Source organism: Somniosus microcephalus, chromosome 3, assembly GCF_052327205.1.
Source record: "Somniosus microcephalus isolate GS21.2 chromosome 3, FLI_Smic_1.0, whole genome shotgun sequence".
Taxonomy (NCBI): Eukaryota; Metazoa; Chordata; class Chondrichthyes; order Squaliformes; family Somniosidae; genus Somniosus; species Somniosus microcephalus.
Genome location: NC_140989.1, coordinates 25966640 through 25982551, shown reverse-complemented (window position 1 = coordinate 25982551; position 15912 = coordinate 25966640). Strand labels below are relative to the sequence as shown.

Below are 15912 nucleotides of genomic sequence, written 5' to 3'. Positions count from 1 at the left end.
GCAGAGTTAAGATCGGTTCAGGGGTGTGGATTTTAAACAATCAATACCTGAAAGAAATTGCTTATAAAGAAGGGATTATAAATATAATTAAGGATGCTCGGAAGGAACCTTTGTTCTTGAAAGAAAGAAGAGTTTGGTGGGATAATTTCAAATATGAGGTAAAAGTTTTTTCGGTACATTGTGGGAAAAAGAGGGCGGCAGCTAACCAGCGTCGAGAAGAGAATATAAATATAAGGTTTATGGATGTCTGTAAAGCAGTTGATGGAGGGGATAAGGGAGCGGAGACTAAGTTCCGGGTGTTAAAGGAAGAGTGGGAATTATTGCAAGCTGAAAAATGCAAGGGGGCCATTCTCCGTGCAAAGGCTAGAGATGCATTGGAGGGCGAAAGATGCACTAGATATTTTCTAGAGCAAGAAAAGCTACGACAGAGATTATCGTTAATTGAAGAGTTGAAGGTTGGGGAGAAGATCATTCATGAAAGTGGAGAGATTTTAGAGGCGGCTAGCAGCTTTTATCAAGAGTTATATACTAAAGAAGACATTTCCAATTTGGCGATGGAGAAGGTTACTGCTTTTATTGAAGAGGGTTTAAAGGAGGATGAGAGAAGCATGTGTGACAAAGAAGTAGGATTAGCTGAAATAAAAGTAGCAATAAGTGGAATGAAGGGGGGGAAAAGCCCAGGGTCCGATGGACTAAGTGCAGAATTTTATAAAGAATTTTGCGAGATTTTAAGTCCATTGCTCTTAGAAGTTTTTAAGGAAATCAAAATTGAGGGAAGCCTGGCCCCATCTATGAGGAGAGGGATCATAAGCTTAGCTTATAAAAATATAAAGGGGATAGACGGGATCTGAAGAATTGGAGGCCCATCACATTATTAAGTGTGGATTATAAGATCTTGGCGAGGGTTATGGCAAATCGTTTGAAGGAGGTGTTACCGCAGATAGTTTGGCCCTCTCAGTCCTATGGAGTCATAGGCCGGGACATCGCAGACTCTGTGGTCTCAATTCGAGATGCGATAGAGCTCATGGAAGAGAGTGGGAGGGAGGCTTATGTATTAAAGATAGATCAAGAGAAAGCCTTTGATAGGGTCTCTCATTAGTTTTTATTGAAGGTTTTGGAAGCATTTGGTTTCAAGGAAAATTTAATTCAGTGGATAAGGATTTTTTATTCAAACATATTTAGCTGTGTTAAATGTCATGGTTTTTTATCTAAGTATTTTCCGGTACAGAGATCAGTGAGACAGGGTTGTCCCCTGTCCCCATTGTTGTACACATTGGTAGCAGAACCATTAGGTTACATGATGCGAAAGAAACAAGGTGTCGTTGGGATTGTGGTCCTCAGTTCTGGGCTGGTGTCGGTGATGCACCAATATGCAGATGACACAACCTTAACATTGAGAAATGGGGAGTCAGTGAGGAAAGCTATGGATGTAGTGGAGGAATATTGTAGAGCTTCAGGAGCCAGAGTGAATTATAGTAAGTCCCAATGCCTGGTTGCAGGGAGGGGTAGGGGGAAATGGTTGGGGGAATGTCCCTTTAAGGTGGTGGAGGTTTTGGAAGTTCTGGGGGTGCATATGGGGTGCAAGAAAGACAGGGATGAAGTGGATCGATTAAATTGGGAACCGAAGGTTATGAAAATTAAAAAGATTTTGGGAAGATGGGAAAGAAGGTGGTTGAAAGTGCAAGGAAGAGCGACAGTGGTGTCTGCCCTCCTGCTATTTAAGCTATGGTACTTATTGACGGTGGAGGATATTCCTGAGTGGGCGGAAAAGTCCATCCGAGAGGCTTGTGTGAGGTTTTTATGGGAAGGGAAACCAGCATTGGTGGCTTACAATACCACCATTGGACGGAGAAATCAGGGAGGACTCAATTTCCCAGATACTGATTTGAAGAAAAAATCCTTTAGAATCAAATGGGTGAAGAGGTTTCTTCAGAAGTCAAATACAAGTTTTCGGAAGAGTTGTTTTGAGCATTTTTAAAAACGAAGTGGGATAGGAGGGCAGGGGATATTGTATATGGAATACAATAATATGTTTTTGAAATCGATTAAACTTCTCCTGAGGTTTTATAAGGGGGTTGTAGAGACTTGGGCCCAATTTTTAAAAAGTGTGCAGTTTATGCCCAAGGGGGCTGAGGAATTTTTAGAACAGCCCTTATTTTTGAACAGGCGGGTCAACATCGAAGGAGAGGTTTTATTTAATCAAGCTTTTATAAAAGCTGGGATTATATCTGTGAAAGATGTATTATACGAGGTGATTCCAGGTTGGTTGCCGGAAGCGATAGTGAGGGACATGGTGTGGGAGGAAGATCAGGAGGTAGAGGAAAAAGCAATAGGAATTATGTATGAGAAGATTGTAAGGGCAATGCCACAGGATTGAATGGAAGAAATAAATGCGGAAATCTCCAAAGGAAGTAAAATGCGTCCTGCTTTTCCAAGCTTTGTACTGGAGAAAGGGGGAGAGTTGGTCCAATTTGACAACTGTAATACTCGAGATTTCTATGAGGTATTTAGAGAATGGAGATTCAAGACACCTGCTGGTCAGGAGTTTTGGCAGTGTATATACCCACAGCTGGACTTAAACAGGATTTGGAAGGGAGTGTGGACGAATTTTAAATGTCCTGAGTGGATTGAATTGGATTTCAAATTGGCTCATAACCGGATTTTTACCATGACGGTCTTGTGCAAGATTGGGCGAGTGGAGGCGGCAACTTGCCCAGTGTGTGGGACACGGGATGAGACTCTGTCCCATTTACTGGTGTTATGTCCGCAGTTAAATGACTTTAAGTACTATGTTCGACAGTTGTGTGAAGCTTTTTTGCTGGTGGGGACCGAAGAGCGAGAATGGGTATCCCGTGGGACTCAATGTTGAGATGGGGATTGCAGGAGAGTCTGTCCGAGTCTAGCGGAGCAGCAATTAATTTAATGTTCAGTTTGGCTAGATTCGTGATTGTGCAAAGAAGAAATGCTCTATTTAAGGGGAGGAGAATCAATCTAAAAGAGTATTTTAAATATAAGCTAAAAGATCATTATAAGGCTCTGTGGATGTTTTATTCAGAAAGTATTTTAAGGATAGTATTTTTAAAGTACAATCGATTAATATATGTTGCAGGAGATGTTTTGATGTTAAAAATGTGGTGGTTGAATGGCTGTGCAGAGCGGCGGAATTGATTTGTATCGTACAATGAAATGATCAAGATGTTGTAAATGTTCTTAATGTTCAATAAAGTATATTTATATTAAAAAAAAGTAGGTAGCACACTCGCCTCTGAGTCAGAAGGTTGTGGGTTCAAGTCCTATTATGTCCGTGTATAATTGAGACACGGACTGCAGGAGTTGATTACAACAAGTCTTTAGTGAATGGAGACAACCTGGAAACTGAAACTACAGAAGCCTGCTAGGGCCTTTTATACAGGGGTGGTCATTGCCGGCACTGCAGTCTGAGACCAGTTATTCCCTTAAAGGTACATACACAACAATTCCTCCCCTTTTAGATAAACAGTACATAACATTCATTTAACTAAATAATAACTAATTACAATTACAATTACGGTTGCTAGATACATTGGTTGAAGTTAAGCAATTATAAGCTCAGTCTTTGAGGAGGCTTCCTGATTCTGTCTGGATAACGCCTCTTTGGGATATCAGGTTCTTCTGGCAAGGTTGCGTCGGGATCAATGTCGTTGTTTGGTTCGTCTGCCTCCAATATCACCGATTCTGCGGTAGATGCAATTGGTACTTCGGTTTCATCGCCAGGTGTATCAGATCGTGGTGTGGAGTTGACGTTTTCCAGTGACTCTAGAATCTGGTTAGCATGGCGTCTTACAATGCTCTCTCCAACGTCCACAGTATACATTAGAGGTCCTTGCTGTGTACAGATCATCCCTGGCTGCCATTTCTCTGTGCGGTAGGCCCGGGCCAAAACTGGTTGACCTATCTTAAAACTCCTGGTCGGCCTTTCATTCATATTCTGAAACTGCCTGTTCTCCACATCTCTTCTGACGTTTGGCTTAACCAAATCCAAGCGGCATCGTAGTCTTCGATTGAAGAACATCCTGGCTGGAGTTTGGCTGGTAACCGCATGTGTCGCATTCCGGTAGGCAAACAAGAAGTTATCCACCTTGTGTTGTAGGGGTATATCTTCATTACACATTGCCTTGATAGCCTTCTTGAATGTTTGAACAAACCTCTCGGCCAATCCATTAGTGGCTGGATGATATGGGGCGGATGTGTAATGCTTAACACCATTGTTCTTTAAGAACCTCCGGAACTCTTCAGACACAAACTGTGGTCCATTGTCAGAGCAAATCTGTTCAGGCAGCCCATTCCTGGCGAATATGGTTCGTAAGACTGTGATAGTTTTTTCTGTGGTGGTTGAGGACATTTTTATTACCTCTGGCCACTTTGAATGTGCATCCACCGCAATTAAAAACATCGAGTCCATAAAGGGACCAGCAAAATCAATGTGCACCCTTTGCCATGGAGATGAGGGCCACTCCCATGGATGTAGAGGGGCTTGTGGTGGGGCGTTTTGGACCTTCTGGCATCCTGTACAGCTCTTGGTCATCTCTTCGATTTCTCTATCGATTCCCGGCCACCACACAAACGCTCTGGCTAAGTTCTTCATTTTTACCCCTCCCAGATGACCCTCATGAAGCTCATTGAGCACTCTATCCTTCAATTTGGGTGGAATTACTACTCTGGATCCACACATCAAGGTTCCTCTGCACACTGACAGCTGTTCTCTTCTCGGCGAGAATGCTGGCAGCAGTGGTTTGCCATGTGCTGGCCATCCCTTCACCGTTAAATCATAGACCCAGGAGAGTGTCGGGTCATTTTGTGTTTCCTTTTCTATGTTTGCATTCGTCACAGGGAGACATTCGACTATAGTCGAGTGGAATAACTCCACTGGATCCACTGCCAGTTCTTCTTCCACCGTCGGCAACGGTAGGCGCGACAATCCATCAGCATTCCCATGCTGTTTAGTTCCTTTGTACTCGATGTCATATTGGTGTGCCCCTAGGAAAAGGGACCACCTCTGTAGCCGTTGTGCCGTCATTATCGGTACGCCCTTCTGAGGGTTGAAAATGGAGACGAGAGGCTGATGATCAGTTAGTAGAGTAAATTTCTGACCGTGCAGGTAGTGATTGAACTTCTTCACCCCCCCACACCAGGCTGAGGGCCTCTCTGTCAATCTGGGCGTAGTTACGCTCGGCTGAAGTTAACGAGCGTGACGCAAAAGCTATCGGCCTTGCTGAACCATCAAGGAATTTATGTGACAGTACCGCCCCAACACCGTAGGGAGACGCAGCACACGCCAGTCTTATCGGTAGTGATGGGTTGTAGTGAGCCAATACTTCTCTTGAAGTGATTAGGTCCTTACTCTTCTGAAAGACCCGCTTACATTCATCGCTCCATTTCCATGCTACTCCCGTTCGTAGTAGGGCGTTCAGTGGATGCAGAATTGTGGACAAATTCGGCAAAAACTTATGGTAGTAATTCACCAATCCGAGGAATGACCTCAGTTGCGACACATTTTCAGGCGCTGGAGCCTTAACTACCGCTTCAATTTTGTCAGGGGACTTATGTAACCCCTCTTCATCAATCACGTGGCCACAATACGATATCTGTTTCTTAAAAAACTCGCACTTAGGGCGATTGGCTCGTAGCCCATGTTCACGTAGTCTAGTGAGCACCTGCTCTAGGTTGGCAAGGTGTTCACTGTCATCTTCACCTGTCACTAGGATGTCGTCCAAGTAACACTGAGTCCCCGGAATCCCTTGCAGGACTTGTTCCATCGCTCTTTGCCATATCGCTGGAGCTGATGCTACTCCGAATACCAGTCGATTATACTGGTAAAGACCTTTGTGAGTGTTTATCGTGAGATACTTCCTAGAGGATTCTTCAACCTCCATCTGCAAATATGCTTGTGCTAGGTCAATTTTTGTAAAACGCTTCCCTCCAGATAGTGAGGCGAAGATATCTTCTATCCTTGGAAGAGAATATTGTACTGTGTGAAGGACTGGGCTCACCGTCACCTTGAAGTCCCCACAGATGCGAACCTTCCTTGGCTCCTCAGACTTATTGTTTAACGTTTTCTTCATGACAGGAACGATGGGTGTCGCCCACTCGCTCCAGTCTACCTTAGATAACACGCCTGCATTCTCCAGATTCTCCAGCTCTGCCTCGACGGCTGGGCGAATTGCATATGGTACCGGTCTTGCTTTGAAAAACTTGGGAATTGCATTCTCCTCTATTTTTATCGAGGCGGTTACGCCTTTAAGAGTGCCCAGTTCTTTTTGAAATACCTCTTTGGCGTCAGCTAAGATTGTTGACAATCGTCCAGGAGTGACGTCGTCGGTGCCTGAATGGAGTGCCAGTCTAAACTTATCTTTCTGATCCATTCACGTCCCAATAACGGTGGTCCACCATCTTGCAGAATGTAGAGATACAATTTCCGTATTTTCTTGCCGTTGTATTTGACAGGCACCCTTATTTTTCCTCTGGGGTATACTTTTTGCCCCGTATACGTCCTCAAGACAATGGATGTCTCTCTCAAGGGTATGTGTGAGAATAGCCGCTCGTAGTCTCGTCGATTCATGACGGTTAGAGCTGATCCTGTATCCAATTCCATTTTGACTTGGGACCCTGCTATCGTGAGGGTGACCCAAATGGTTCGGTGATCCTCTTTTGCGATTACGTTGTGAAGTTTGAGACAGCTTAGTCTCTTGTTCCCGGATTCACTATCGCTCATCTGGTCTTCGGAACTACTGTCCGTCATCTTTTGTACTTTCCTGTACGGTTCCTTAGTAGCCTTTTTGTTGTCGTTGGTCTTCTTCCCAGACCTGCAAACTCGTGCAATGTGTCCCATCTTTCCGCATTGCCTGCATATTTTGTCCTTGGACCAGCAGTCCTTCTGGTCATGGGTTGTTCTGCCGCAGCGATAACATTTTGCAAATCCCCGTGTCATTTCGTGGGTGCCGTATTCCTGTGGCTTTTGTTGTATTTCCGCAGCTCCCCTTGCTGCTGCTTCGTACGATACTGCCACGCTGAAAGCCTTATCTAGCGTCAGCTCTTTCTCTGAGAGTAACCTCTTCTGGGTTCCTTCACTCAGGAGTCCACAGACAAATTTGTCCCGTAAGTTATCTGCCAGTCCTGCTCCGAACTGGCAGTGCTTTGATAGCTTGCGTAGTTCCGTAAGGTAATCAGCATTGCTCTCATTTTTATGCTGATTTCTCCTGTGGAATTTAAATCTTTCTGCTATCAGCAGCGGTGTAGGATTTAGGTGTTCCTGTAGGATAGCAACAATTTAGTTAAAACTCTTCGCCTTCGGTTTGGCTGGAGTAATCAGGTCCCGCAATAGGCCGTACGTTCTTGCGCCCATTAAATTTAGCAATACCGATGGCTTTTTCTCATCGGCTATTTCGTTTGCCTCGCAATATACCTCAACTCTTTCCACATACGTGGTCCAGTCTTCTATTGCATTATCAAAGGCAGTGATATCGCCAGTCTTTGGCATCTTGAAAATCTAAGATGGTGCCTCCCCCGCTTTGCCTTCGTCCCCGATGGATCAAAATGGCGCCTCCCGCGCTTTTCCTTCTTCCCTGCCGAGTTAAGATGGCGCCTCCCGTGCTTTCCCGCTGCTGCCAACGCTGTTGCTGGCGATTATATTTTACTATCCTGTAATGGCGACGCCCTATGGTCTTCGCGCCTCCCCGATCGCTGCTGCCAACGCCGCTCTCCGCGGTATTTTAATTTTTGTATCATGCTTCAATATTTGCTCCGTTAATTGAAGAACCGTTCCCGTCGTGGAGCGGACCCTCTGGGACACTTCCCTCCCTCTTCTTAGGTCCGAACGCTGCCCGGCTGCGAAGCACCGGCCGCACCCTGTGTGCTCCACCCTCTCTGTCTCTGTTTGCTTCCTGACTCACTGCCCGGCCCCGTTGCAGAGCCACCCGATCGAGCTCTAGCCCGCCGCAGCCCAGGAAGGATCACTGCACTACATGCCACCAGCCCGATTAGCTGGGAAACCACAGACTGGAGACCAAGCCTGGCTCTCGACAGTCTCTCCTGCACTTTTCAATTCGATGATTTGGAGGGCGGTTGCCCACGGTCGACGCCCGTTTCTCGAGTTTCTTTGGATTATTTTTTTTCTTTCTTCTGGCTTCGACCTTCAATAACGTCGTCTGAGGTGCTGCCGAGTTGCAGGTAAGTTCATTTCTTACTCGTCGCCAGTATTATGTCCGTGTATGATTGAGACACGGACTGCAGGAGTTGATTATAACAAGTCTTTACTGAATGGAGACAACCTGGAAACTGAAACTTCAGAAGCCTGCTAGGGCCTTTTATACAGGGGTGGTCACTGCCGGTACTGCAGTCTGAGACCAGTTATTCTCTTAAAGGTACATATACAACAAGTCCCACTCCAGGGACTTGAGCACAAAAATCTCAGCTGACACTGAGGGAGTCCTGCACTGTCTGAGGTGCTGTCTTTCTGTTGAGACGTTAAACCGAGGCCCAGCCTGCTCTCTCAGGTGGATGTAAAAGATCCCATGACACTATTTCAAAGAAGAGCAGGAGAGTTATCCCTGGCGTCCTGGCCAATATTTATCCCTCAATCAACATAACATAATCTGGTCATTATCACATTGCTGTTTGTGGGAGCTTGCTGTGCGCAAATTGGCTGCTGTGTTTCCCATATTACAACAGTGACTACACTCCAAAAGTACTTCATTGGCTGTGAAGCGCTTTGAGACGTCCGGTGGTCATGAAAGGCGGTATATAAATGCAAGTCTTTCTTTTTATGCAGGTTGCAAGTGTTTGGAGCAAACTCTCTATCCAGTGTCACCTCATTGGAACAACCTCTCTCACCATTGCCAGATCGCTTCTGTCATCTCAACTTCAGCTGCCATCTATTACATCAGAATGTGTATGATTTATACTCTCTCACCTTGGTCCTCAGAACACCAGCAGCACCAGGCACACCAGCAGCACCAAAAACAACACCAACCTTCTCTGCAATCACCTGATGCTGCACAGGATAGAGGGCATCAGCACCCGACCAAATTGCTGCTCAGGACGCCAGGGATGGCCTCACCATGGCCACATTTACTTCACTTGACGCTGCACACCCTGGCTGCCACATGATGCGCCAGGTTGGCACCACCCCACACCAACAACATAAAGCATCCCTACAATGCCCAAGCCATTACTTTCACACTCATGACCATTGCAGGGGGTGCCGTTATGTCTCACCATTCACTACAACTCACTAAGCCACTTCGAAAGCTGCACACAAATCTGTCCAAGAACACAAAGGGTTGAAAATAAAGATTTCAATGTTTGACGGCACATTACCAGAAACTTCACATGAAACTTGGCTAAAACACACAAGTGCCTACCCTTGTGTGTTGTTAGTTGGTATGATTGGACTAGGATGAGGGTGAGTGTGTGGGGTGGCTAGTGAGATGGGGAAGCGATAATGTAGATAGAGAGGGATGGGTGGAGGTGCAAGGTAAGTTGGTGTGAGTAAGGATGTGCAGGAGAGTAATGGGGATGTGATGGGTGGCACAGCAGGATGAGGTTGAGTGTGGCTTTGCAGTAACGCTTCGTGATCTACGGAGATCATTGAAAGGGTTGCACCACTACAGCCTGGTCCTCCTGACGACATCCCTGCTTGTGCCCTCCTGTGCAATGTGCAACCTGGCGGCGTTGGTCTCCTGGGGAGGTCTCTTCCGCCTATTGGAAGGGAAGAGGACCTCCCTGTGTGCTGTGACTCCCTCCATAAGCATATAGAGGGAGTCATGGGAGAGCCTGGGTGCAGCCATGCACCTTTGTGCAGTACTTGTCAGTGTTTGCCGCACCTCAATGCTGTAGAACACTGACAGCACAAATGTCAAAGTAAATTTGCGCATGGTCCCTTTAAGGAAACGACTGATGACGCGTCATCAAATGACGTCACCAGACCCGCTTCCATCAATTGGCTGGGAAAAACGCTGGGCGGGCTTAACAAGCCCAATATGGGGAAATTCATTCTACAGAGTGGGCTGGAGCCAGCAGCTGGGTCGGGACCGACGTCGCCCGCCATGGACCCGCTGAGGTCGGGGAAATCGCAGCCTGTGTGTCTCAGTGAAGATACTTCAGTCTGATTGGTTGAAAAGACTTGCTTGCCCTGTTCACAGATGCCACAGATCCCCTGTTGAGGGCGCCGTGCTGGATCAGACACCGGATTACAGCAAGTCTCCACTCAAAAGCCCGCAAAAACTTCGTGGGCAGCTGTCAGTGAGGTGAACGGGGAGCATCATTCCTTTGCCGCTGACCGCAAAATCCGGGCCATTGTCTTTAGCGTGATGGGCCAAGTGACCTCCTTCTATGCTATATGATTCTATGATCTATGATTGAGTGACACAAAATGAAAAGACAATTAAAAACAGCAATATACATAAAACTAGCTTTTTATTTGATTGCCTAGGTGACTGTAGCCAAAGTTCATAGTGATCCAAGTTCTATCAATGAGACAGAACCAGTAAGAGGCATTACCAATTGTCTTGTTTTTATTACTACTTTAGGCATTCATTTCTGGAAATTACAGTGGAGAAATGCAATGGCATACAGAGTTATGGATGGTATTGGTAGGGAAATGGTATTAGGGAAAGTGACGGGATTGAAGGCTGATAAATCCCCAGGGTCTGATAATCTACATCCTAGGGTACTTAACATAAGAACATAAGAAATAGGAGCAGGAGTAGGCCAATCGGCCCCTCGAGCCTGCTCCGCCATTCAATAAGATCATGGCTGATCTGATCCTAACCACCAATCTACTATCACAGAACCATCTCCTGAATCTAACAGAATTAGACACACGAAATAGGAGCAGGATCAGGCTACACGGCCCCTGGGCCCGCTCCGCTACCCACAGGGCCATGACCGATCCGAACCTAGACTCATGTCCAAATTCCTGCCCGCTCCCCATAACCCTTTATTCCCTTTACTTCTAGGAAACTGTCTATTTCTGTTTTAAATTTATGTAATGATGTAGCTTCTACAGCTTTTTGGGGCAGCATATTCCATGGACCTACCACCCTCTGAGTGAAGTAGTTCCTCCTCATCTCAGTTTTGAAAGAGCAGCCCCTTATTCTAAGACTATGCCCCTTAGTTCTAGTTTCACCCATCATCGGGAACATCCTCCCCGCATCCACCCGATCCAACCCCTTCACAATCTTATATGTTTCAATAAGATCGCCTCTCATTCTTCTGAACTCCAATGAGTAGAGTCCCAATCTACTCAACCTCTCCTCATATGTCCAACCCTCATCCCCGGGATTAACCGAGTGAACCTTCTTTGTACTGACTCGAGAGCAAGTATGTCTTTTCTTAAGTATGGACACCAAAACTGTATGCAGTATTCTAGGTGCGGTCTCACCAATACCTTGTACAGCTGAAGCAATACCTCCCTATTTTTATATTCTATCCCCCAGCAATGAAAGCCAACATTCCATTGGCCTTCTTAATCACTTGCTGCACCTGCATACTAACCTTTTGAGTTTCGTGCACCAGGACCCCCAGATCCCTTTGTACTTCACTACTTTCCAGTTTCTTGCCATTAAGATAATAACTTGCTCTACGATTTTTCCTGCCAAAGTGCATAACCTCACACTTTCCAGTATTGTATTCCATCTGCCAAATCTCTGCCCACTTACTTAACCTGTCTATGTCCCCTTGCAGGTTTTTTATGTCCTCCTCACTCACTACTTTCCCTTCCATCTTAGTATCATCTGCAAACTTTGATATGTTACACTCGGTCCCCTCCTCCAAATCGTTAATATAGATTGTAAAGAGTTGGGGACCCAGCACTGACCCCTGTGGAACACCACTAGTTACTGATTGCCAGTCCGAGAATGAACCTTTTATCCCAACTCTCTGCCTTCTGTTAGATAGCCAATCCTCTATCCATGCCAGAATATTACCCCCAATCCCGTGATTTTTTATCTTAAGCAATAATCTTTTGTGTGGCACCTTGTCAAATACATTTTGGAAGTCTAAATACACTACGTCCACTGGTTCCCCTTTATCCACCCTATATGTTACTTCCTCAAAGAACTCCAGCAAATTTGTCAAACATGACTTCCCCTTCATAAAACCATGCTGACTTTGTCCTATTAAATTATGATTATCCAAATGTCCTGTTACTGTCTCCTTAATAATGGACTCCAATATTTTACCTACCACAGATGTTAGGCTAACCGGTCTATAGTTTCCAGCGTTCTGTCTACTGCCCTTTTTAAATAAGGGTGTTACATTAGCAGTTTTCCAGTCTGCCGGGACTTTTGCCGAGTCCAGGGAGTTTTGGAAAATAATTACCAATGCATCCACAATCCCTACCGCCACTTCCCTCAAGACCCTAGGATGTAAGCCATCAGGTCCAGATGATTTATCCGCCTTGAGTCCCATTATTTTACCGAGTACCACTTCCTTAGTGATTTTGATCGTGTTTAGCTCCTCCCCCCCTATAGCCCCCTGTTTGTCCCGTGTTGGGATATTCTTAGTGTCTTCTACTGTAAAGACTGATACAAAATATTCATTCAGTGTTTTTGCCATCTCCATATTTCCCACCATTAATTTCCCGGTCTCATCCTCTAAGGGACCAACATTTACTTTAGCCACCCTTTTTCTTTTTATATAACTATAAAAACTCTTACTATCTGTTTTTATATTTTTTGCTAATTTACTTTCATAATCTATTTTCCCTTTCTTAATCAATCTTTTTGTTATTTTTTGCTGTCTTTTAAAGTTTTCCCAATCCTCTATCCTCCCACTAGATTTGGCTACCTTATATGCCCTTGTTTTTAGTCGAATACTATCCTTAATTTCTTTACTTAGCCACGGATGGCTGTCTTTTCTTTTACACCCTTCTCAGTGGAATATATATTTTTTGGAAGTTGTAAAATAACTCCTTAAATGTACACCACTGATCATGTATCGTCTTACCCTTTAATCTATTTTCCCAATCCACTCTACTCAATTCTGCTCTCGTACCTTCATAGTCTCCTTTATTCAAGCTTAGCACGCTTCTTTGAGATCCAACCTTCTCACCCTCTAATTGAATATGGAATTCAACCATGTTATGGTCACTCATTCCAAGGGGATCCGTTACTAGGACATTTTTAATTAATCCTGTCTCTTTACACAGGACCAGATCTAAGGTTGCTTGCCCCCTGGTCGGTTCGGTTACATACTGCTCAAGAAACCCATCCCTAATACACTCAATGAACTCTTCCTCAAGGCAGCCCTGCCCAATTTGATTTGTCCAATTAATATGATAGTTAAAATCCCCCATAATTATAGATGTTCCCTTATTACAAGCCTCAACTATTTCCTGATTGATACTCCGTCCAACAGAGTTGCAACTGTTCGGAGGCCTATAGACTACGCCCACTAGTGTTTTTTCCCCTTATTATTCCTTACCTCCACCTAAACTGTTTCATTATCCTGATCTTTTGACCCAATATCATTTCTCTGTATTACCGTGATTCCTTCCTTTATTAACATAGCCACCCCACCTCCCCTTCCTTCCTGCCTGTCCTTCCTGATCGTTAAATAACCTGGTATGTTTAATTCCCAGGCATTGTCACCCTGCAGCCATGTTTCTGTAATGGCCACAAGATCATACCCATATGTAGTTATTTGTTCCATTAACTCGTCTATTTTGTTATCTTCTATGTTTCTATATATTCAGTGAGTCATAAGCTGCAATTTAATATACTGGTTTAGGATATCATCTAAAGAACAAGATAAAAGTATAGTATTTGTCTACTCTATGCAATCTGTTATGTTTTATGAAATACATATTTTTGTCTCAAAAATTGAACAACATTGGCAACGGTTAAAAGCAGAGCAGAAATTTCAATTATTGAAGACTAGTTTTGATATGGAATAAGGTTGTTGCATTATTCACAAGAGGAATAAAGGAAATATTTTGCAGTTGGGAATGAAAATGGCAGCAATAGTATTCAGCTTTGCTCCTCAGCTGTCACAATATAGTTGCAAGGCCTGCCATTAGGTGGCTCAGTGGAAGGAGTTTCCACTGATCAGGAAGATAGATCTGATGGTACTCGTCAGATCCTGTAGATCTGGAAGTTGGTTACTATTATTCTTTCCAAATGGTCCCCAAAAAGCTGACAAACCATGGTTAAAGCATCCCTTATCTGCAGATAGGATCTCTTGCCTGCCATTAATTGATTAATCGCTGTAGCCTGTATACTGAGACTGATTCCTAAACTCTTACTCAAAGCGAGCCAGCAGGATAGCTTGAATACAACAACTTTTCATTCTTTTGAAGTAACTCCATTTCCATCTTATATGGTGCATCGACCAGCATCTTGGCAGGTTTACATTCAGGTAGATTGACGGGTATTCCATAGTTGGGGCTGGGTGCACCCTCTCTTTCCTATTTGTCCTGAAAGAGGACATCCAGTGCTAGAAACACTTTACCATTGTGCCGATGGTGCTACCAACTGAATCCAAATAAGCATACTTCCTTCTTAAAAGGTTATTTAGGTCCCTAAAGCACTTAGCAAAGAAATTGCTGATTAGCATTTAGAACACAATTTACCTCATGCAGTAAATATCTCAGGATAAAATATAAAGTATTATACATTTGCCTGAAAGTTTTAAAAGTTAAATATATCTTTACTTTAGATTTTATTGCTAGGCACCAGAATTCTAGTACTTTGCCAAAGGTTATTTACAGGCCTCCAGCTGCTGGTGCTTTAGCCCTTTAGTGTCATCTCATTCCTCTATTCAGTGTCATTTATGGGTGTTAATTATACATTTGTCATTGTCAAATTATACCCTGGTTAAAATATGTAGGTGCTTGGAGTTTCCAAAATCTAAATTATCATTAAAACCTCAGACATACTTTCACATGACAAATCTGACCTAGAGGTTTGAGTTGGCCATGATAAACGATTCCTTCTACAAAAAGACTCTCTTGTCTCTCTCGTGTAATTAAGTATTTACACCAGAGATTTTGCTGCTATCTTCAAACTTGTCCCATTGTACGTACAGACTTAAATTAATCGAGTTGCGTTTGCTCATACCTCTCTTAAATACTTTTTTTTGGCTTTTTTTTAAAGGTCTCAAAGGTTTTTCTAACTGAAGCTTTCCAGCTGTATGATGAATTGATTATGCATCACCATAGTCTTCTGAAACCTAGACAGTCAGCAAAAGCAGATTTGCAGATTGCATATTACATCATCCATGGATTCTGTGGCGTGTTCATTTCCCATTACATATTAACAAAGAGCTAAAGCATTAACTTCTTCCCACAGAAAATGTCTTGTTTCTTACAATATAATCATAATCATAATCAACTTTATTGTCATTGTTAGTGCACAAGTACAGTACAACGAAATGTAGGCTTGCGGCTCCCGAGAGTGTACATTTAGATTAAGACATTTAAACATTCAACATACATTTGGCTTGTAATACATTAACATAAACATAACCATAATAAAGTGCATTGGCAGATGTGCAGGCTTTAGAGTTTATTTGTGGAGTTCAGTAGGATGACAGCCCTGGGAAAGAAGCTGTTCCTAAATCTGGTCGTACGGGTGCGAATGCATCTGTAGCGTCTCCCAGATGTCAGGAGGGCGAACAGACTGTGGCTGGGGTGGGTAGGGTCTTTGATGATGGACCGTGACCTCCGTAAACAGCGTTTCTGGTATATGTGCTCTATGGTCGGTAGCCGGGTGCCGGTAATGCGTTGGGCAGTTTTGACTACCCGCTGCAGTCTATTGTCCTAAGTTTGAATGTGATTGATGAAGAAATTAAGTCAGAAGAAAATTGAAAGAAGAGAAAAAAGGAGGGAAGTTTCATCCTGCAATCTTCTCCATTCTCCTCCTGCTCTCCTGAAGG

The 15912-nt window shown here is 44.0% G+C and overlaps 1 protein-coding gene across 2 annotated transcripts in view; it reads left to right on the top strand.

Moving 5' to 3' along the window:
* wdr27 (WD repeat domain 27) overlaps positions 1-15912 on the top strand; it is a 608079-nt gene that overhangs the window by 312656 nt on the left and 279511 nt on the right. The gene's annotated exons all lie outside the window — the stretch shown is intronic.